We start from the raw sequence: 21,583 nt of genomic DNA on the forward strand, positions 1-21,583 counted from the left end.
ATGATTCTAACTACATGACCTTCTGGGAAGAGCAAGACTAAGGAACAGTAAAAAGATGAGCAGTTGCCAGGGGTTGGGGGTGGGGAGGGATGAATAGGTGGAGGGCAGAGGATATTTTAGGGCTGCAAAAATACTCTGTATGCTCTTTTAATGATGGATATGTGTCATTATACATTTGTCCAAACCCATAGAATGCACAGCATCAAGAGTGAGCCCTAGTATAAACTATGAACTCCAGGTGATTGTGATGGGTCAATATAGGAGCATCAGTGGTAACCCAAGTACCACTCTAGTTGGGGGGGGGTGTTGTTAAGGGGGGAGGGGGCATATGTGGGGATGAGGGGTATATGCGAAATCTCTGTACCTTCCTTTTAATTTCACTGTGCACCAAAAACTGCCCTAAAAAAAATAATGTTTACAAAAAATTCAAAATCATTTAATATTCTGCTCCCTAAAGATAACCACCATTAGTATTCAGCCTTCTGGACTTTCTCCATATATACTTTAAAATTGGTGGTTTGGGGCACCTGGGTGGCTCAGTAGGTTAAGCGTCTGACGCTTGGTTTTGGCTTGGGTCATGATCTCAGGGTTGTGAGATCGAGCCCCACGTGGGCTCTGCACTCAGCGGGGAGTCTCCTGGAGATTCTCTCTCTCCCTCTGCCCCTCCCTCTGCTTGTGTGCTCTCTCTCTCTCTAAAATAAATAAATCTTAAAAAAATAGTGGTTTATGTGTATATATCTAAGGTTTTATAATTTTTTATCCCTGTTAGCACATCATGAACATCCTTCGGTTTTAAGTAAAATAGGGCCACATCATTATTTTAAATGGTTGCATAGTATTCCATCATCAGATACCTCTACTTAGTTTATTAGTATTTATTAATACTAACAGGAAGCCCAGTACTTCTGGATCTTCAGGCTGTTTGCAAGCTCTTGCTGTTGGAAACAATACTGTGCTGAAACATCCTGCAAGATACATCTTCTGGCACTTCACCTAATTATTTCCTTAGAATAAATTCTTTGAAGTGGGATTGCTTGCTCAAAAGAAATGTACTTTTCAAGGGCTTTTGTTACATATTGCCAAATTGCCTTCCAGAACCATGGTATTAATTTACAGTCTTAGCAGTAATGCATAGGAATGCCCTTTTCTTGACTTCCATGTCAATACTGGGTATTGTCAATCTCTTAAATCTTTGCTAATTCTAGCAGTGAAAAATTGCACTTCGTTGTTCCAATGTACGTTTCTTTGATTCTTAGTGAGTTTGGACTTTTTTTTTTTCTTTAAAGGTGCATTGTCAGAATATCTTCATGGCGACCCTGCTGGAATCTCCAGAACGCAGAGGGCAGGATTTGTTCATTCATTCATTCAACACGTGTATTTATACCTAGTAAGTGCCTGGTGTAGTTTTAGGTGCTGAAGTTACAGCCAAGAACAGGACAGACACTGTCCCTCTTCGGATCCCACAGACAGCAGTGTGAGTGTGTTTGGTGGAGGGCTGTGGCTGGGTGCAGGAGACTTGGGTTTTTTAACCTGAGGGACATCAGTTGCCTGAAGCAGAGTGAAAGAATGACAGGAATCAGTGACTCAGTTATAGTCCGTGTTGTGCTGAGCTGTATCGGAACCTGACACAAAAGGAAAAATCACTATTACTAATCCTGTCTTTATTCAAATTTCGATATTTTGTTAATCATGAATTTTTGCATTAGTGATGATTTTTCAACATGTTGCAGTATGATGTTATTTATCCTGATTGCTGAGTTTTCTTGGCATATCTTTAGATTTTGCTCCTGAGATGAGTGCCTTCATTCATCTTGCCCTAATCCTGGACCTCCGATGTATTCCTAATTTCTAAAATTTCAGTGCACACACAGGTGAGATCCTGCAACCTGAACTCAGGGGTCTCCTGATTTATGAATGGATGCCATTCTGACGACGCGACTGGAAAGATTTCAGGCCAGTCTAATAACCATTATTTTGAGGGATTGCTCTGTGCCAGGCCCTGTGTCGGGCACTGGGGACATTAAGTCAAAGCACTCAGTCACTGTTCCAGAGGTGAGATTCAGAAGCCCAAGTAAATAATATGTCCTGTAATTGTCCATCAGCCCCCCTCCCCCATCCCTAGGTCGTTATGCCACCTTGTTCCCATCCTGGCCACCACCTTTAGTGGATTGATAACCATGTTCTTAAAGGTCTTGGACAACTAAGTATGAATAATGTTAATCTAAGCATAATTACAGTAAGTACAAGCCATTTATATGCCAAGCATGACACTAGGCACTTGTAACAGGTCCAGCAAGGAAAACAGAAATCACTCTAAATATTTAAAACAGAGGGAATTTAATTAGGGAGTTGATCACACAGGTGATGGGAAGTTGAGAAGCCAGTCAGACAATGGTGAGGCCACCCCAAATTTATGCAATAGAAAGAAGCTACTATAATCCCTCTCTATGGGGCTGGAGAGACAAAAGGAAGGAGATGGGGTTATCAGAACCCAGGGGAGAAGTTGGGGCCTTCAATGGTCTGTTCCACAGGAGCTGGAAACATGGAGGAAATTCAGCTTTTGCTGGAGATGTGTTGCCTGAGGAAGGAGGAAGTTGGTGATGGAAAAATACCGAGATTTTTGCCTTCCTCCTACCTTAAAATAGCTCGCCTGTGCCTCCCATTGTCCCACCTCTGCCTGAAACCACCTGGCCTTAGAGCTGAATCGGAGGTCAGGTCTCAGGGGAAGAGAACAAAAAAAGAACAGCCTCCTACTGCACATGAAATTCTCATTACCACCCTGAAGTTAAGTATTTGATTCCATTTTGTTTATTAATCTTTATTTTTAAAAAGATTTTATTTATTTATTTGACAGAGAGAAGCAGACTCCCCACTGAACAGGGAGCCCAATGGGGGGCTCAATCCCAGGACCCCCGGGATCATGACCTGAGCCAAAGGCAGATGCTTAACCGACTGAGCCACCCAAGTGCCCTCGATTCCATTTTAAACACGAGGCATCAGAAACCCAGAAGAGCCAAGAGATTTACTACAAGGACATACAACAAGCAGTTGGAGGAATTGTATTTGAGGTCAGGCTTGCTTGGGGCCAGGGTCATACTTTTCTTGCACCCAGTCTTCCGCTCTGCCCTGACTCTTACCATCATCAGGGGATCTTCTGTGCTCACATGGGCCACCTGTCCAGAGCCTTTGTCTCACGGTTTCTTGGCAGCTTCATTTGTAAAGACCTTCACTTACCCTTCTTTAGCACAAAGGGCCACCATATCGCACACTTCCTTGAATTCTTTTTTTTTTGATTACTTTTTATTTTTTTTATTATGTTATGTTAATCACCATACATTACATCATTAGTTTTTGATGTAGTGTTCCATGATTCATTGTTTGTGTATAACACCCAGTGCTCCATTCAGTACGTGCCCTCTTTAATACCCATCACCAGGATAACCCATCTCCCCATTCCCCTCCCCTCTAGAGCCCTCAGTTTGTTTGTCAGAGTCCGTAGTCTCTCATGGTTCATCTCCCTAATTCTAAATGAATGGTATTCCTGGAGTTATGCAATGTGTGGCCCTGTTGACAGCTACCCAAGCTCAAGGCCATAGTCTGGACCTACTCGTGACATTTGAACTCTTGGCCTCCAGAACCTTAGGTTCTAAGAGTCCCCTCTCTGCTTTTTCCTCGTTCTTTCCTTTACTCTCATTGACTTGCTTTTTGGCGTTCTTCTGACCCCATTAGTATTTATATTCATATTTTTATCATCTCCCAGCTCTTCCCGGATCTACCCTCCTCTATGCCCAATCTAGGCTTCATGGTCATATATTCCTCCATGACTTTCATCCTACACTCTCTGGCCAGTCCTATTTGACCTTTAGTGTTCTTTGATGGACCAAACCACACAACTGTAGAGGTTAGGTTTATTATAAACTTATGATTTCCATACCTGTTTAATGCCCCTGGTATGAGTCTCCTTTGCTCAGCTGTAGTTTGGGAATTTTCCTTTTCCCCATGGTAGCTACTCCTAACCTCACGATTGTCTCTTGAACCCCAGGCTGCCCTTTCCTGGGAAGGGTCCCAGCATCTACATTCAGATGACGCCAGTTTTGGACTGATGCCAGTGGAATATTCCAGGTCCAGTTGGAAATGCAGGAGTGAGGGGACAGGCTAAAGCACAATGCCTTGGGGTGTCTTCATAGAGATGATGCTGGGGGCATGATTCAGCGAGGAGAAACACCGGAGACGCAGGCAAGGGGACTGAGCCCAGAAGCGTTTTCTATGAGTGCATGTGAAAGGCTTCCCTTTCTTGAGGTTTTCCGATTTCCTAAGAATTCTGGGCTCCGTGGCTTCATGAGGGTTAACATACTCATACTCTCTCTCCATCCTGTGGCCCTGCCATTAATTACTGCAGTGGCTACGGACACTACACAGAGCCAGGTCCTTGTTGTTCCAGCTCCAGAGTGGGTTTATTGCCAACCACACAAAGGACTAATTGTGAGCTCCTTGCACCTGCTGGTCCCCCTTGTGGCTGGGTCTCTGGGAGGGGGGAAGGCTTATTAATGAGCTTGTTGCTCATTACGACAAAACAATGGGGAAGTTGGCACAGGGGCCGGAGGTCTAGGTGTGGTGTCAGAGAAGGCTGGTTGGCATTTCTGGAACCACGACTTTACAGTCTTATCGCCTGGCTTGTGCTGTTGACATCCGGTGATAAAAGCGCCGTCATCTTGAGGGACACGTGCAGTCCTTGTGAGCTCATGGCCATGGGGAGCCACCTGGATAGAGCAGTCGCTGAGCCAGCACACGGTCCCAGCTGTGATGGTGTAGGACCCTGGGTTTGTTGGGACCTCAGCCCCAAAGTAGAGGGGACAGACCTGGCTGGGCTCTGGGTTACTTGGGCTTAATAGACGCAGCTGAGAGATGGCGTGAGGCCAGCTGGAGGCCACCAGAATGACAACGCTCTGCACCTTGAAGGGCTCTAGGTAATATTCTGTTTCTGGCAGGCTGGGGCTATGAGGTGCCCAGGGTGCAGAATTTAAGGAGGCCCCATTTTCAGGCTGTGCCTGGCTATGTCCTTACCTTTGTGCCCTGAGTGCCTCATCCTCGTCAAGGCCCATCACAGGTGGGTGGCTGTACCAGAAGGGCCAGATGGTAACTCCTCCTCCTTTGGGTCCTGGGGGCCAGCCTCTGACCAATATCCATGACTCGGATTCCCCTCTACTCCTGGATGTTCTGGGTCTCTGAGCACAGAGCTGTATTTCAGATGATGGAGTATTCAAAGGAGAGGCATCTCTTTACATCCCTGCTCAATATTTTGGGATGTGAGGCCAAGCAAGTTTGTTGATTGCCAGATGGGGTGCTGGTAAGATGCCTTTGCTCAGGACAGATGGGCAGATATGGAATGTGAGGGAGAAATCAGGATCTTTAACTAGGAATTTGGCTGTGGAAGATAAACTTTCAGATCGGAAAGGGTAAAGTTAACATTGATGAGACAGCTCCCAAGGGCAGAAATTATGGATTGCTAGAAACTGGTTGAAATACTCTCAGTAAGACAAGTGATCACTGAGAAATTGCAGACCCTTGAATCAAAGAAGCTAATCTTCAGAAATCCTAGAGAAGGAACAAGGTGTCTGAAGCCTGGAGACTGGCAAAACAAAACAAAACAAAAAACCCATTCAGTTTTCCCAAAGGGGAAGAGAATGGAGTAGTCCTGGGTAGGAATCTAGCATAGTTTGTTAAAGGAATGATTTGTAAGCATCCTGGAGATCACCAGGAACCAATCCTGACTCACCAGGAGTAAGTTATCTGAGGATAGTCTTTCTTTGACAGTATTTCTAGGCTCTCACAGTAGGATAATGACAGATCTGCTAGGAATTGCAGAAACCAAAAAAAAAAAAAGTGGCTTACACATTAAGGAATTTACTTTTCTTGTGCACTAAGAAATCTGGAGGCAGGTGGTTTCTAACATTGGTTTTAGAGACTCATGACTTTCAGAGCTGAGGTGAATTTGTGATTGACTTGGCTTTTCCCTCCTGGTGGCAAAATGGCTGTGGCATCACGTCAGTATTCCAGACAGGGAGGGCCCAAAGCTAGTGAGTCGGCCTCCTCTTTTAAGTGGCTTTCCTGGAAGGTTTGCTCAGTCATTTGCGCCTTGATCTCCTTGGCCAGAATATGTCACATGACTGCTGCTATTTGCAAGAGAGACTAGGGAATGTAGCTAGTGCATTGGCATACTGCCTCCCGGACAAAGTCTGCAAGAAGGGGTGTTGGGCGGTAAACTAGTAATTTTTAGTACTGTCTGTCCTGTGGAGTAGATTGCTGATCTGGGTTTCAGCAGAACCTATAAAGAATCTTCAGATATTCTTAGGGAGAAGACTGAGAACATGGACTGGGTTTTAGAGGATCCCAGGAGATGAGTAACTAGCTTACCTATTGAGAGCAGATTAAGGGGTTGATAATGTTTTGCAGGAGGTCTTTATTGGAGTGCCTAAGGGCTCTATCTCAGCCTTGATCCTATTTAGCAGTTTTAATGTATGATCTGGATGAAGAGATAGAAAATCCACTGATGTGATTCATGATGAAATAAAGAGAAAAGAGAAAAACTGTGAAGAGGCTGGGTCAAAGAAACAGTACCTCAAAAGATCTTGGCCACCCATGTGGGTCAGCAGAGGAATAATGGAGCGTTCTGCCTTGGGATGCAGAGCCAACGCCTCCGGTCCAGGATGGGGGAGATCTGGCTTAGCAGGCAGGTCTATAAGGTCTTTTAGGGGCTTTCAAGTGACTCTTGACTTCATGTAGATAAGCAGGGTGATGTGGATCCCCAAAACCAACTCACCCTCAGGCAATGTTAATAGAAACATCACAAAAGTTGAGAGCCAGGGCGGATGAGCTGCGGTTTTTTCCCTCAAAAAACTTTGAAGGCCTGGGGAAGGATGTTTGGTTTCTCATTTTAGGAAGGAAGGAGGCCTGGGGAGATTGGAACCATCAGTCTATAAAAAAAAAAACTAGAGGACTTGATGGCATCCAAGGAGCTGGAATAAAATTTTCGTGGAGATGGTGAGCTCCCTGTCACTAGAAGCATTCAAGCTGGGGGAGGAGGCTATAGAGGTGACTTAAACATCGAGTGGAGAGATGGACTAGTTGCACCATAACATAATCCTGTTCAGTTCGCCAGGCTCTTCGATCTTCTGAATTTTCCGATGACCCCTGGAGCCACGTGGATTAGGGGAGTTGCTGGCTGTGGAGGTAAGACTAGCTGCTGGCCTAAGACTCTCAGGAGGTTGATGACGCATTGATTCAAGCCCCCAGGACGAAATGTGCTGTTTGCAAGCAGTCTGTAGGTTTGGCCACAGAGGATTGAAGTGAGTCAGAATTGAACATTAGCTAACCCAGGTGTGGGGATGCGGGGTCAGGAGACAATCCTCTAAACTTGAGCCTTCCTGAGCCCTGGAAGGAACTGGATCAGGGCTGGCGAGGACCAGGTTTATCCCTCTGCCTCATTGCTGGTCAACCAGCTGTGGCTTCATTGTACGATGGGTATGACCATAGGGGTGATTGTGAACATGGCACCTAAGTTCACTAAACAGTTATAGAACATCTATTACGGACCAGACACTGTGGGAGCCAGAGATGGGGAGAGAATCAAGTATGGTCGCTGAGCTGGAGGGGCTCACAGCTCAGTGATGGAGAGGACCAAAAATCAAACAGATGTTTGTAGGCGGAGGGCCTTGATAGACAGTTGTGTTGGGTGCAAGAAAGTCCATTGTTACCACCCATGGGACAGGGGCATCAGGGGACATCTCCCTAAAGTTGAGCCATACAGGGGCCGTACTTTTAGATGGATAAGATCACAGGGTGGGCTTTCCAGGTAGGGGAATGGCACATGCAAAGGCCCAGGCTTGCAACACCCTGATATGTTCTGGGCATGGTGTGCTTTTCTGGGTGGCTGGAAGGAGGAGGTTCATGGTAGGGGTGAGACAGCAGATTCAGGACTGACGTTGATGCCATGCTGAGGCGTTTGTCCTTCACTCTGTCAGCACTAAGGAGCCAGCGGGGCTTTAAAAATAGGACAGGGACATGATCAGTTATCTAGAATCTTCTAAAGTTCACCCACTGGGGATCTGGGGTTGGTGGACTGGACAGGGCTGAGGCAGGGGTTAGGCGACCAGCTGGACCCAAGGTGCCTGCATGGGGCTTCTTCTTTCTTTGCTGCCATTAGGTTGTCCCCAGATTGGATGATTCATGGAAAAGATATTTACTTCCCCTACCTTTTCCTCTTTTCTTTTAGGGCGCCACTGTCCTGGGGGAGGTGCGCTGTGCCTGCTTAGTGGTCCTTTGTGGGGCTCCCCTGAGAGAACTCTAGGGCACAGGTTGACAGCTGAGGACAGGGGAGAGCGATCACAATTTGTTGCAAGTCGGCCGGGTGTAGGGCGCTTGGCACAGGTCATTTGCAGGTGCGCTTCTCTGCGTGGGAAACGAAGCCCAGAGAAGTGACCAAACTCGTGAAAGGCCTCCCAGCTTGTCGGTGGCAGAGCTGGGATTCGAACTCGCGTCGACGCACTCTCAGTGCACACGGGGCCCCTGTGCTTCCTTCCCGCGGAGCTGCTGCCCGGCATCTGGGGTACAGCGCAGGCTGCGTGGCTGGACGGCCCCGCCCCCCTCCCGCGGAGGCAGACGGGGCGCGGCAGCTTGCTGGCGGCCCCCCTGTCCTGTCTTCGGCCTGTCTCCGGCTCAGATTAATTGCTGCCTGCCGGGGGGGGGTGATGTTCCCCCCCTCGGCAAGCGCGGGAGGGGTGGGAGTGGCGCAGCCATGCTGATCGGGAGCTGTGTTGGCACAGTTGGCAGCCGCCACCGCGCCCTCATCCGAAAGCGATCCATCAGCCGACCCACCAGCCGGCAGCCAGCCCGACTGCCGAGCTGGCCCCTCTGGGCCTCCTCGGGTGTGACGGGGCCCCTGGGCTGGGCCTGTGTGTGTCTGCCTCTCGGGAGGCTTTCAGGGGCTAGTGGGAGCCTCGTCTGACTGAGTCTTTCACTCTTGGGGGGGTCTTTGGGGAAAACCCTAGGATGGGGTTGGGGCACCTCTTGAACAGAGCCCCTGTTTTCCCTCTGTCAGCTCCCAGGAGGAGCAAAGGACTCCCCCCGCCAAGATAACACCCTCCTCAGCATCCCCCAGTAGTTCCAGAGACAGGAGTGTCCCCACATAAGCCCGTGCTGATGAGGCTGGGAGGACCAGGCAGGGCCAGCTGGACCACTGTGTGAATTTGCCTGCAAGAGGACCTGGATGGGGTTAACTTGAAGTAGCAGTGGTTCCTAAACGTGCCCATGTGTCAGAATCACCTATAAGACCTGTTAAAACACGGGTTGCTGGCCGCACCTCCCCCCCCCCAATCTCTGATTCACTAGGTCTAAGGTGGGGTCTGGAATCTGCACTTGTAACATGTTCCCTGGGGATGTAATGCTACTGGTCCAGGGTCTACACTCTGAGAACCACTGGTTTAGAGAAAGGCCAGTGCCCTGCTTCAGTCCCTAGGGATTGGCAGAAATCCAAGCTCTTCTGGTTTTTTTGGGCTGTTAGTTCCTACTTAATTTCCTGATTGCCTCCCCAGCCTGCCTGGGTGGCCCTAGCCCTGAAATCAGGGACACAGCTCAGTCTCTGGGGGTGACGGATAGGAACTCTTTGAGGTGTGGCCGGGGACTCTGGTGGTTGGAGCTGCTGCAGCAGGTTTCTACCAGATCAGCACAACTGCAATCCCCTTCAGATGCTTGCTGTTTTAATTGTCCCTTGGCCACAGGTCATTTGGGGGCTGACCTGAGATGGATGATGACCTAGCTTACAGAGGGTGTATAGTCAAGGCTAATGTCCCCGTCCATCTCTGACTCCTCAGTAGAGACAGGTTTGGCTGCAGTTGAGTCCCAGAAGAAGCTGTGCTTCAGGCAGAATCTTGGGGATGAGGATAAAAGAGACCCTGTCTCCTAGGTCCTTAACCCTATGTGTCTCAGAGGTAGGGCTGTCTTCTCCTGGGTTCTGCTCCTTTCACCTTTTCTCAATGCTAGGAGCTAGCCTTGTGGTGGGTCCCAGCTGGATGACCTTCATAAAGACCCAGGCTGCTCATACCACTTTCTTTAGGCAAAACCCTCAACTTCACCTTTCTCTTTCATCCCACCTCCTGGGGGGTTTCATTCCTCTGTCCAGAGCTGTCTGCCAGCTACCGGGTGTCCTGCAATGGCAAAAGGGTCCCCAAATTTTGCAGGGCTCTGACAGGAAGGGAAGAGTCTCAGACACCTACCTCCTGGGGCTCACACTCACTGCAGGATGGGTAGTTTGTCTGGAAGTCTCAAGCTGAGTGTCAATGATTTGAATTGTCATAACTACCGGAGAATGTTCTACCCCCTGTTCTATCCCTTTTCCCACCTGCTGCCTTCTGTGAGCCATTTCCAGTACCGTGCACAGGCATGTGTTCAGGTCTAGCTTTTGTCCTTTCGAGTTCCCAGGGGAATCATTTACTCTTTGTCCTAATAAGTGGGGCCCTGAAATTAGGGAAATAACCCTGCTTCTTTCCAGAGCAAACATAAGAAGGTGTTTCAGGGGGCACCTGTGTGGCTCAGTCGGTTAAACATCCAACTCTTGATTTCGGCTCAAGTCCTAATCTCAGGGTCGTGAGATTGAGCCCCGCATCAGGCTCCACACTGAGCGCGGAGTCTGCTTGAGATTCTGTCTCTCCCTCTCCCCGCCCCACTCTTTCTCTTTGTCTCTCTAAAAATAAAAAAAAAATAAAAAAAAAAAGGTTCAGCAGAAGGGACAAGGTTGTATTTCCTCCTGAACTATTCCTCACGTGAGATATGTCATGTTAACTCCCTGTTGTATCTCATGCTTGCTTACAGGGGCTGCAGCAATAGCTGATCCCCCCTGCTGCCCGCCCCTCCCAATCATTGCAATTGTCACGGGTGTCCTGGCCAGCAGGGTGCCAGCCTCAGATTCTATTTCTTGGCTCTTCTAAGGCTGGGGGGTGCCAGAGGCAGGGCACCTGCAATGGAAAGGTCAGACAGTTGGCATGGACTGCATCAGATGGGGCCTTATCTTCAGCAAAGAGAGTATTTTTTATTTTAACAAGGATGATTTCGTCAAAAATAATTTAATTCTTATTTAAGACATGGGTGATTGAATCCATCATTTTCACTTTCTGTAACCCTCTAAAGAGGAAACATCAATCCACAAGGCATGGAGCAGAAGGAGGTCACATTCAATAATAGGGGAGTTAATCCCCTACTATTGAGACAAGAGATAGAAGATCAGGCTTTTGAATATTGTCCTGAGTAAATGCCTCTAACATGCCCCAGGCTTGCCCTTCCTGCAGCCTTGGGAAACAGTAGGCTCACCCACCTTTTCTGTGAACCTTGCCAGTTTCTCTTTGCACCAATGCATAATGTCAAACGAGGGGCCCCCACCAAGGCGCCTGCTGCTTGCTGCCAGGCACTCCTGATGACTTCAGCTAATTTCTGAGTCTAGAAACATTGTTGACAATGTGATTTCTGAAACGTGAAAGGCGTTATCTCGTCGTGCCATCTGCAGCGTGTCTGTCTGAGCTGGGGCTTCCGCTGCCATTCTGCCCCCTCGAAGCAACTCTCACTGCTCCGTCATCATCTCCCACAGCTAATTGCTCCAAACTGACAAGGAGCCTTTTTTCATTTAGAGATACAGGGAAATGGAACTTTCTTGCTGATGTTTCCAAGTCAAGCGTGCCTTTTGGAATTGTAATTTAATCTCTTGGATGGGGAGGGGTGGAGGGAGTCTGGTTTCAGCACTGGGTCAGGGACAGCTCCTGGGGGAAGGAGGAACCGAGAGTCTTCCTGACCAGGAGGGAAGGCTCTCCTGTGTTTTTGTTACACGGAGTCTGGCATTAAATGGAATGAGCTGCCTTGGGAGGTAGTGAATTCTCTGTCAATAGAGGTAAGCAAATGGAGATGAATTGCTGTGTCACTGATCACTTCAGCACTTCAGTGGCTTGAAACAATAATAATCATTTATTTTTTCGCATAGCTTTTTTGGTCGTTAATTCAGATGGAGCACAGCAAGGATACCTTGTCTCTGTTCCATGATGCCTGGGACCTCAGCCTGAGGTCTTATAGGTGAGGGGGCTGGAATCATCTGAAAGTTCAACTGGGGCTAAAGATCCATTTCCAAGGTGGTTCATTTGCATGGCTGGCAAGTTGGTGCTGGCTGTTGGCAGGACGCTTTGGTTCCTCACCACATGGACCTCTCCAGAGGGCTGCCTGAGTCCTCCTGGTGTGATGGCTGGTCTTCTCAGACGGAGTAATCCAAAGCAGAAGCTACAATGTCTTTTATGACTTATCCTTGGAAGTCATCCACGGCCATTTCTGTAGTCTTGGTCACAGAGAGCAGCTTGATTCAGTGTGGGAGGGGAATACACAAAGGTGTAGATACCAAGAGGCAAGGATCATGGGGAGGGTCTTGGAGGTTGGCTATTATGCTAGATACTCAGGTAGCAAAGCAAGGTAGCCAGATTCTGTTGGTTGGAAGAGGGAAGACAAATTCTGAGCTTGATAATATTCAGCAGCAGGAAGCTGGCAAAGGCATTAAGCCCGTCACCTTGGATTTCTATGAAATGTGCTCTCTTCTTTCTTTGTCACTCCCCCTTGTGGCCCCTCCACTGTCATCTTCTCTGTGCTTCCACAACTTTGCTTCCAGTATCGACCTTTCCCTTGAGCTTCAGACATACTTCTAACTCACTCCAACTACTCTGGCCTTCTGTCAGCTTCTCAAATACATCACAGTCTTTCTTACTCCAGGGGCCTCTATACATGCTGTTCCCTCTGCCAAGAATACTGTCTCTAAGCTGTCATCTTCGTCCCATCACTGGTTAACTCATGTTCATCATTGACATCCCAGCCCAAATGCCACTTTCTTGAGCAAGTTGTGCTTGAGCCACTTTCTCCTGCGGCAGATTGTATTTTCCAAAGATGGCCACAATAATACATAGCTCCCATCCCACATGCTCTTCTTACAGTGTGATGTTGACATTACTCTGTCAAGCAGTGGGTTTGTGTTTCCTCATCTAGAACTTGAGTGGACCTTTGTTACTGTCTTGATCAATAGAATGTGGCAGAAATGATGCTGTGTGACTTTCAAGGTTAAATCCTAAAAGGCAGCATCTCTCTCTCTCTCTCTCTCTCTGTCTCTCTCTATCCCTTTCTCCACTAACTAGCCCATGCAGAAGCCACTTGGAAAGCTGACTCTGCCTATCAAACATGTGAGCAAATGAGCCTTTGGGTGATTCCAGCCCCCTTCATATAGCAAAGATAAATTACTTTCACTGTGCCCTTTGGAATCCCTGACTTACAGAAGCTGTGAGAAATAATAAATGATTATGGTTGTTTTATGCCACCAAATTTTGGGATTATGTAACTGTAACTGTAGCAAGAGATCTTACTGTAACTGTTATGTAACTGTAGTAAGAGATCTCTCCCCAGACTCCATTAGGTTTCCTTCTAATGTGCTAGCATAACTTCTGATATTTTCCCTTCATAGCATTCTTTAAGAGTTTGTAGTTATATATTTACATGTTCAATTAATTTCTGTCTGCTCTTTAGACTGTAAAATTTATGAAGGCAAGCACTATACCCATTTTGCTCACCAGCACCTTGCAGAGCCTGGCATAAAACATGTACTCAATAAATGTGTTAAATGGATAAATTAATGAATGATCTTTCCCCCCTTAATGCCCCACATCTACTTGAAACTCTTCACATACAAGTGCAAGTCATCATTCTTCTCTCCTGACTTAGTCCTCCTTTTGTGTCTTGGCAAAGTCACCGTTGCCTCTACAGGTACTCAGACCACACATTTGGAAATCATCTTAGTCTTTTCTCATCCTCCTTTCCATAGAAGACTCCAGGTCTATCCATTCCAGCTCTTGATACTTTCGCATTCCACCCTCTTTGCCCCACCTTGGTTCAGTCCCTCATCATTTCTTTCCTGCATCACATCAGTAGACTCCTGATCACTTCGATTCCCTCCAACACATCATCTAAACTGGCAAGTTGACCTTTCCTCAGTGCACGTCTGAGCCTGTTATGCTTTGATGAAAATTGTTCACTGGCTGCACATTGTCTTTATAATAAAGTTCAAAGTCCTCAGTAGTCTCCCTGAATTATTTGTGGAGTTGGATGGGATATAAGTTAAATACAACAAAGCTCCTTGCTGTGTCCTACAGTTCCTCGGGGATCTGTCCTGGGCTTACCCGCTCTCTTTCATCCCTCACTACTCCCACCCCCCACAGTGTGCTCTAAACACATCACGCTCTTTGGGCTTGTCCCAAATCACCTGTATTCATTTGGGTGCACATGACAGAAATCCTACTTGAGCTAATTTAGGTACTCAGAAGAGTTCATTGACCTAAGGAATGGGTGCAGGGAGTGTGGGGGCAAGGATTCCCAAACAACCAGGCCAAGGACTCAAGGAGCACCTTCATCTCTCCATCTATTCCAGCAGGTCAGCTTGATCCTCCCTCACTACAGAAGGGCTTTCTCTGTCTTGGTTGTTGCTGCTAACAAACCACCTTAATCTTAGTGGTATAAAACATCAACAGTCCTTTATTATTACCATCTCTCATGGTTCTGAGGGTAACTTGGCACAGCTAGTGGGTTCATGCTCAGGTTCTTGTAAGTGGTCACAGTCTGTTGTTGGCTGTGCCTTCTATTTGGAGCACCTTTTCTTGCTCCTTTCCATCCCTGTCACTCTTCTTTGTCTTTCTTCTCTCATCTTAGGAACCACCTCCTCTGGGAAGTCTTCTCTTTCTTGATCCCCCCCTCCCCACCAAAGCTGGAACAGGTGTTTCTTACTCTCACTCTCAAAGACCTCTATGCTTCCCTTACTTCTGCTAATGACACAAATTCATAATTTCACTTCTTTTTAAAAATCTATCTCCCCTCCCCAACTGGGAGATTCTATAGGGAAAAACTTGTATTCCTCTTGCCTAGTTCAGGATCTGGCACTTAGTAGGTGCTTGATGATTGCTTGTAGAATGAGTGAATTAACCAGAGCACAGAGGAGGCTGCCCTCAAAATGAACTGTTCTATCCCCTGGTGTGAACAGATGGCCCAGCTGTGATGTGCTGGGGCAGAGAGAGGCCAACTTCCTCCACAGCTGCCCAGTGGTGGAGCATCTGCAGGCTGTTTTGGGAGTCCTATACTGGCCTGACAGATGGAGGAGGGTTGAGGGCCCCCATGTCTACAGGCCCCATAGTCCTTTTGAACCTCATTATTCCTGAGGGGCCACAGGAGACCACGAAAACATCCAGGAGAGATGGTTCAGCGGGGAGCATCCAAGTCAGGTGTTGAGCTTCATGCAGATGAAATAACCAGTCTTGGCCTGAGGTTCCTGACATCTACTATGGGAGGGATTGAGGTCAGGGGGCCCTATGAGGTGGTGCCGAGAGGAGGCTTGATTGATTAAATTAAGCCAGCCAAACCAGAGATTTAGAGGCCAGACCAAAGAACAGCTCGAGCTGCCATTTATTGAGTCTTTACTATGGGTCAAGCAGTATGCTAAGCCATGTGCTTGTATGGTCACTGCTCTTAACCCTATGAGGCAGGAACTTCTATTATCTATCTCCACTCTGTCCTCTTCCACTGCATTATGATAAGGCCACAGTACTGTGGGAAAGCCATGTATCTGGGGTTTGAATGCTTGGGTTTGAACTGTAGGGCTGTCTCTGCCTGGTGGTTTGGCTTTGGTCATACAGTTTTTGTTGTTTGTGCAGCCTGTATTTTTCTATAGATACTTAGCTTGTAGATGGCCACCTCTCACTATGTCCTTACATGGCAGAGAGAGCTCTGGTCTCTTCCTCTTATTGCAAGGATGTTAATCACATCACAGAGTCCCCACCCTCATGACTTCATTTGAACCCAGTTACCTCCTAAAGTCCCACTTCCCAAATACCATCACACTGAGGGTTAAGGCTTCAACATATGAATTTTTTGGGTTGGGGACACAAACACCCATACTCATTATGATGAATATTACTTAGGAGTTTACAGATTCATTCCTTCATTCATGTAATTTATCTTGATTGAGTACCTGCTACGTGCCAATACTATACTGATTGTTTCATTGCATGTCCAGTAAGTTAAGCAATGGGTGAGACAAAGGGCCCAGATGAGACAGGAAGGTAGGGAGTTGGGAAGCCAGCCAGAGTAGACAGCAAGTTCTTGGTATTCCTTTATATGGTAGCTGGAACCCAAGATGGCCCTCAAGGATTGTTGCTTCTTCATATTCATATTCTGGTATTGACACAGTATACCACGTAGGGCTTATCTGTGTCATCAATGATATAATGTGAACATGATAGTGTGGTTTCTGAAGTTGAAAGAGAAGACATGGCTTCCATCTTACTTTCTTTTGGATCACTGACTGCCATGTTGTGGGGACACTGAAGCAGCCCTGTGGAGAAATCTACATGGTGTAGAACTGAGGTATCCTGCCACAACCTAGCACACGTGTGAAAACCACAGGAATGAGACATCTTGGAATCTGGCCCTCCAGACTCAGGTAAGCCTTCATACGGCTGGAGTTGTAGCCAGCATCTTGGTCGAGACCTCATAAGACAGTTGGAGCCAGAACCACCCAGCTAAACCACTCAATTCTTGGCCCACAGAAACTAGGTAAGGTAATAGATGTTTATTGCTGTTTTAAGTTGTTAAGTTTTGGATGACTCTGTGATGCGGCAGTGGATGACTACTGTGATGTTGGTACCTGGAGGTCTGGGCTTCTACAACACACCTGTGGAGGGTGGCTTGGGGAATGGTTGGTGGCAGAAGTTGGAGAGAGTCCATGGACTCGTCAAGTGCTTTGAACAGACTGTTAATAGAAGGCTGACGGGCTTAGAGGAGGATGTTGGTGAGGGCTTACAACCAGGCCTATGGAGAGGTTCATGAGGCAAGGACCTGGTCAGGTCAAAGCCAGCATGAATTTTCCAGTAATATGAGTGAGCTATTTTGGAAATGGATCCTTCATTCCAGTCAAGTCTGACTCCTGGCCAACGTCAACTGCAATCTCATGAGAAATCTTGAGCTGCAACCACCTAGCTAAGCTGCTTCCAAACTCCCAACCCATTGAAACTATGTGAGATAATAAATATTTATTGTTTTAAATTGAGAAGTTTCAAGGAAACTTGTGACAGCACTAGATGATTAATATAAGGCAGAAAGTGCAAATACTACGCAGTTCGTGGGATCTCAGATGAGAAGGGGGCCCACTGGAGCATGGAAATCCACCTCAGATGTAGGAATCAGGAACTCAGGTCCTTGGGAATGTGGTCTAGGGAGACTTCTCAAGGAGACCAGTTAATCTATTGTGATGTAAAAATGTTTTATATTGGTATCTATTTACCTTCTTTATGGTCTTACAGGAGTTTCCTTAGAGCCTAGAACAGGAAGCAGGGTAGAATTTTCTTCACTGACATTGCTTTTAGACCTGACTTAAGCTTTCTATAACTGCATTAGTTATTTGCATTTGCTTCCTGTAGAAGTTTACAATTTGTGTTTTTAAATTTTTTAAAATTTTATTTATTTTTTTATTATGTTATGTCACCATACAGTATTTTATTAGTTTTTCATGTAGTGTTCCATGATTCATTGTTTGCGTATAACACCCAGTGCTCATTGCAGTATGTGTCTTCCTTGATACCCATCACCCAGTTACCCCTTCCCCCCACCTCCCTCCCTTCCACAACCCTCAGTTTGTTTCCTGGAGTCAAGAGTCTCTCATGGTTTTTCTCCCTCCCTGATTTCTTCCCATTCAGTTTTCCCTCCCTTCCCCTATGGTCCTTTGCACTATTCCTTATATTCCACATACGAGTGAAACCATATGATAATTGTCTTTCTCTGCTTGACTTATTTCACTTAGCATAATACCCTCCAGTTCCATCCATGTTGATGCAAATGGTAGGTTTTCATCCTTTCTCATGGCTGAGTAATATTCCATTGCATATATGAACCACATCTTCTTTTATCCATTCATCTGTTGAAGGGCATCTCAGCTCCTTCCATAGTTTGGCTATTGTGGACATTGCTGCTATGAACATTGGGGTTTGTTTGCAGCCTAAGCCCAGTAAACTGGTACTTCAGTAATTAGCCCAAATTGTTAAACAAGAGAAATACTTTTAAAAAGAAACAATATTAATTAATTATAATAATAAATAAATAGTGGCTTCCCATTCAAGTATGGACATCTAGTTCAGTGCTGGCCCTTAAGGAGATCCTCGGTGGAGGCCCATCAGTCTATGGGTCTTATCTTGTTCAATGTATTTTATTGTTTTTAGAATATTAGTAGCAATTACGGTAATTCACATTTACTGGACATCGATTATGTACCAGGCATATGCAGAACCATTTCATAGATTATCTTTTCATCCTAGCAACAACCCAATTTTACGGAATAGGAGACTCGAGGCCCAAAAAAGTTAAAAAACTTTCCAGGTATCTAGCAAGGAATTGAAAATATAGACCAGAAATTCACAAGGGGCGTCAGAGCTGGAATTACTGATTAGGAGTGTAATACACAAAAATGTCCAAGTGGCTGCAGTGTGATAAAAAATGATAAAGGCAGGATATAGTCTGGAGAGAGGGGGAGGATGACTATGGGCCTAGTCTGTGGGATATGCTATGTTCAAGGATGCAGAGGAGGAATGGAACCTAGGAAGATGTGGTCGGGGGGAGAAAAGGGGAACCCGGATTATGGAGTATCATGGAAGACCAATGGTGCTGTGATGGTCTTTTGGAGGAGCCGGTGTGGCTAGGTTACAATTCTGTTATTTAGTCAAACACCGATCTAGGTGTTGCTGTAAAAGTATTTTGTAGATATGATTCAAGTCCATATGCAGTTGTCTTAAAGTGAGAGAGATCATCCTAGATAATCAGGATTGGCCTGGTTCAATCAAGTTAAAGTCCTTAAACTCTGAGAAACAAACTGAGGATTCTGGGGGGGTGGGGTGGGGGGATGGGTTAGCCTGGTGATGGGTATTAAAGAGGGCACGTACTGCATGGAGCACCGGGTGTTATGCACAAACAATGAATCATGGAACACTACATCAAAAACTAATGATGTAATGTATGGTGATTAACATAACATAATAATAAAAAATTAAAAAAAAAACAGTTAAAGTCCTTAAGAGCAGAACTGGGAAGGGGTGCCTGGGTGACTCAGTCAGTTAAGTGTCTGACTCTTGATTTTGGCTCGGGTTGTGATCTCAGGGTTGTGAGACTGAGCCCTGCCCTGTGCTGGGTGTGTGTAGAGCCTGCTTGAGAGTCTCTCTCTCTCCCTCTGTCCTTCCCTACCCTCCCCCCACCTCGCACATTCTCTCTCTCTCTCTCTCAAAAAAAAAAAAAAAAGAGCAGACGGGAAGCCTGGGTGGCTCAGTTGGTTAAGTGGCTGCCTTCGGCCCAGGTCATGATCCCAGGGTCCTGGGATTGAGTCCTACATCGGGCTCCTTGCTCAGCAGGGAGCCTGCTTCTCCCTCTCTCTCCCTCTGCTTGTGCTCTGTCTGTCAAATAAATAAAATCTTTAAAAAAAAAAAAAGAGCAGAACTGGGAAAACGAAATTTGCTAGTGCTCAATAGCTTTAGTCTGTGCCCGTAGGTTCCAGCCTTCCCTTTCTGATGACTTGCCCTCTGGATTTTAGACTTGCCTAGCTACCTCCTACAAACTGTCAACCAATTTCTCACAGTAGATCCCTTAATATGGATCTCCTTCAGGTTCTGCTTCTCTGGTTGAAGCCTGACGGATGCTAGTGTCAAGAAGAAAGTGGGGTTAATGGTGTTAAATACCACATAGACCAGTGATTCTCTGAGGGTGTTCCTCTGAGCACTGGCTTTATTGAATAAGTTTTAGGAATACTAGCTTCAACAAAATTAAACCGTTTTCTTTAGTATTATTAGAATAATATATGTCGAATGTTGACTGTATGTCAGGCACTTTACTTGACTGATTTTTCACTTTGAATATTCCTAACTGATTTCCCTTCCCTTTTTGACTCTTACTGATTTGCAACTGCCTGTTTTTGTTTCTGATCTCCTGCTTTTGTTTTATGGATGCTATTTCAGCTTATATGTCTTTTAAAGTTTTATACATTAACAATTTTTTTTTAATTTTTTTATTGTTATGTTAATCCCCATACATTACATCATTAGTTTTAGATATAGTGTTCCATGATTCATTGTTTGTGCATAACACCCAGTGCTCCATGCAGAACATGCCCTCCTCAATACCCATCACCAGGCTAACCCATCCTCCCAACCCCCTCCCCTCTAGAACCCTCAGTTTGTTTTTCAGAGTCCATTGTCTCTCATGGTTCTTCTCCCCCTCCGATTTCCCCCCCTTCATTCTTCCCCTCCTGCTACATTCTTTTTTTCTTTTTTTCTTCTTCTTTTTTTCTTTCTTAACATATATTGCATTATTTGTTTCAGAGGTACAGATCTGAGATTCAACAGTCTTGCACAATTCACAGCGCTTACCAGAACACATACCCTCCCCAGTGTCCATCACCCAGTCACCCCATCCCTCCCACCCCACCCCCCACTCCAGCAACCCTCAGTTTGTTTCCTGAGATTAAGAATTCCTCATATCAGTGAGGTCATATGATACATGTCTTTCTCTGTTTGACTTATTTCGCTCAGCATAATACCCTCCAGTTCCATCCACGTCGTTGCAAATGGCAAGATCTTATTCCTTTTGATGGCTGCATAATATTCCATTGTGTATATTTACCACATCTTCTTTATCCATTCATCTGTCGATGGACATCTTGGCTCTTTCCACAGTTTGGCTATTGTGGACATTGCTGCTATAAACATCGGGGTGCACCTAGCCTTTCGGGTCCCTACTTTTGTATCTTTGGGGTAAATACCCAGTAGTGCAATTGCTGGATCATATGGTAGCTCTATTTTCAACTTTTTGAGGAACCTCCATACTGTTTTCCAGAGTGGCTGCACCAGCTTGCATTCCCACCAACAGTGTAGGAGGGTTCCCCTTTCTCCGCATCCCCGCCAACATCTGTCATTTCCTGACTTGTTAATTTTAGCCATTCTGACTGGTGTGAGGTGGTATCTCATTGAGGTTTTGATTTGGATTTCCCTGATGCCGAGCGATATTGAACACTTTTTCATGTGTCTGTTGGCCATTTGGATGTCTTCTTTGGAAAAATGTCTGTTCATGTCTTCTGCCCATTTCTTGATTGGATTCTTTGTTCTTTGGGTGTTGAGTTTGATGAGTTCTTTATAGATTTTGGATACTAGCCCTTTATCTGATATGTCATTTGCAAATATCTTCTCCCATTCTGTCGGTTGTCTTTTGGTTTTGTTGACTGTTTCCTTTGCTTTGCAAAAGCTTTTTATCTTGATGAAGTCCCAATAGTTCATTTTTGCCCTTGCTTCCCTTGCCTTTGGCGATGTTTCTAGGAAGAAGTTGCTGCGGCTGAGGTCGAAGAGGTTGCTGCCTGTGTTCTCCTTTAGGATTTTGATGCACTCCTGTCTCACATTGAGGTCTTTCAACCATTTGGAGTCTATTTTTGTGTGTGGTGTAAGGA

The 21,583-nt window shown here is 46.0% G+C and overlaps 1 long non-coding RNA gene across 12 annotated transcripts in view; it reads right to left on the minus strand.

Moving 5' to 3' along the window:
- The window catches only part of LOC144379288 (uncharacterized), a 1,054,371-nt gene that overhangs the window by 816,080 nt on the left and 216,708 nt on the right, over positions 1-21,583 (minus strand). The gene's annotated exons all lie outside the window — the stretch shown is intronic.

This window comes from Halichoerus grypus, chromosome 10 (genome assembly GCF_964656455.1).
Source record: "Halichoerus grypus chromosome 10, mHalGry1.hap1.1, whole genome shotgun sequence".
In the NCBI taxonomy this organism is placed as follows: Eukaryota; Metazoa; Chordata; class Mammalia; order Carnivora; family Phocidae; genus Halichoerus; species Halichoerus grypus.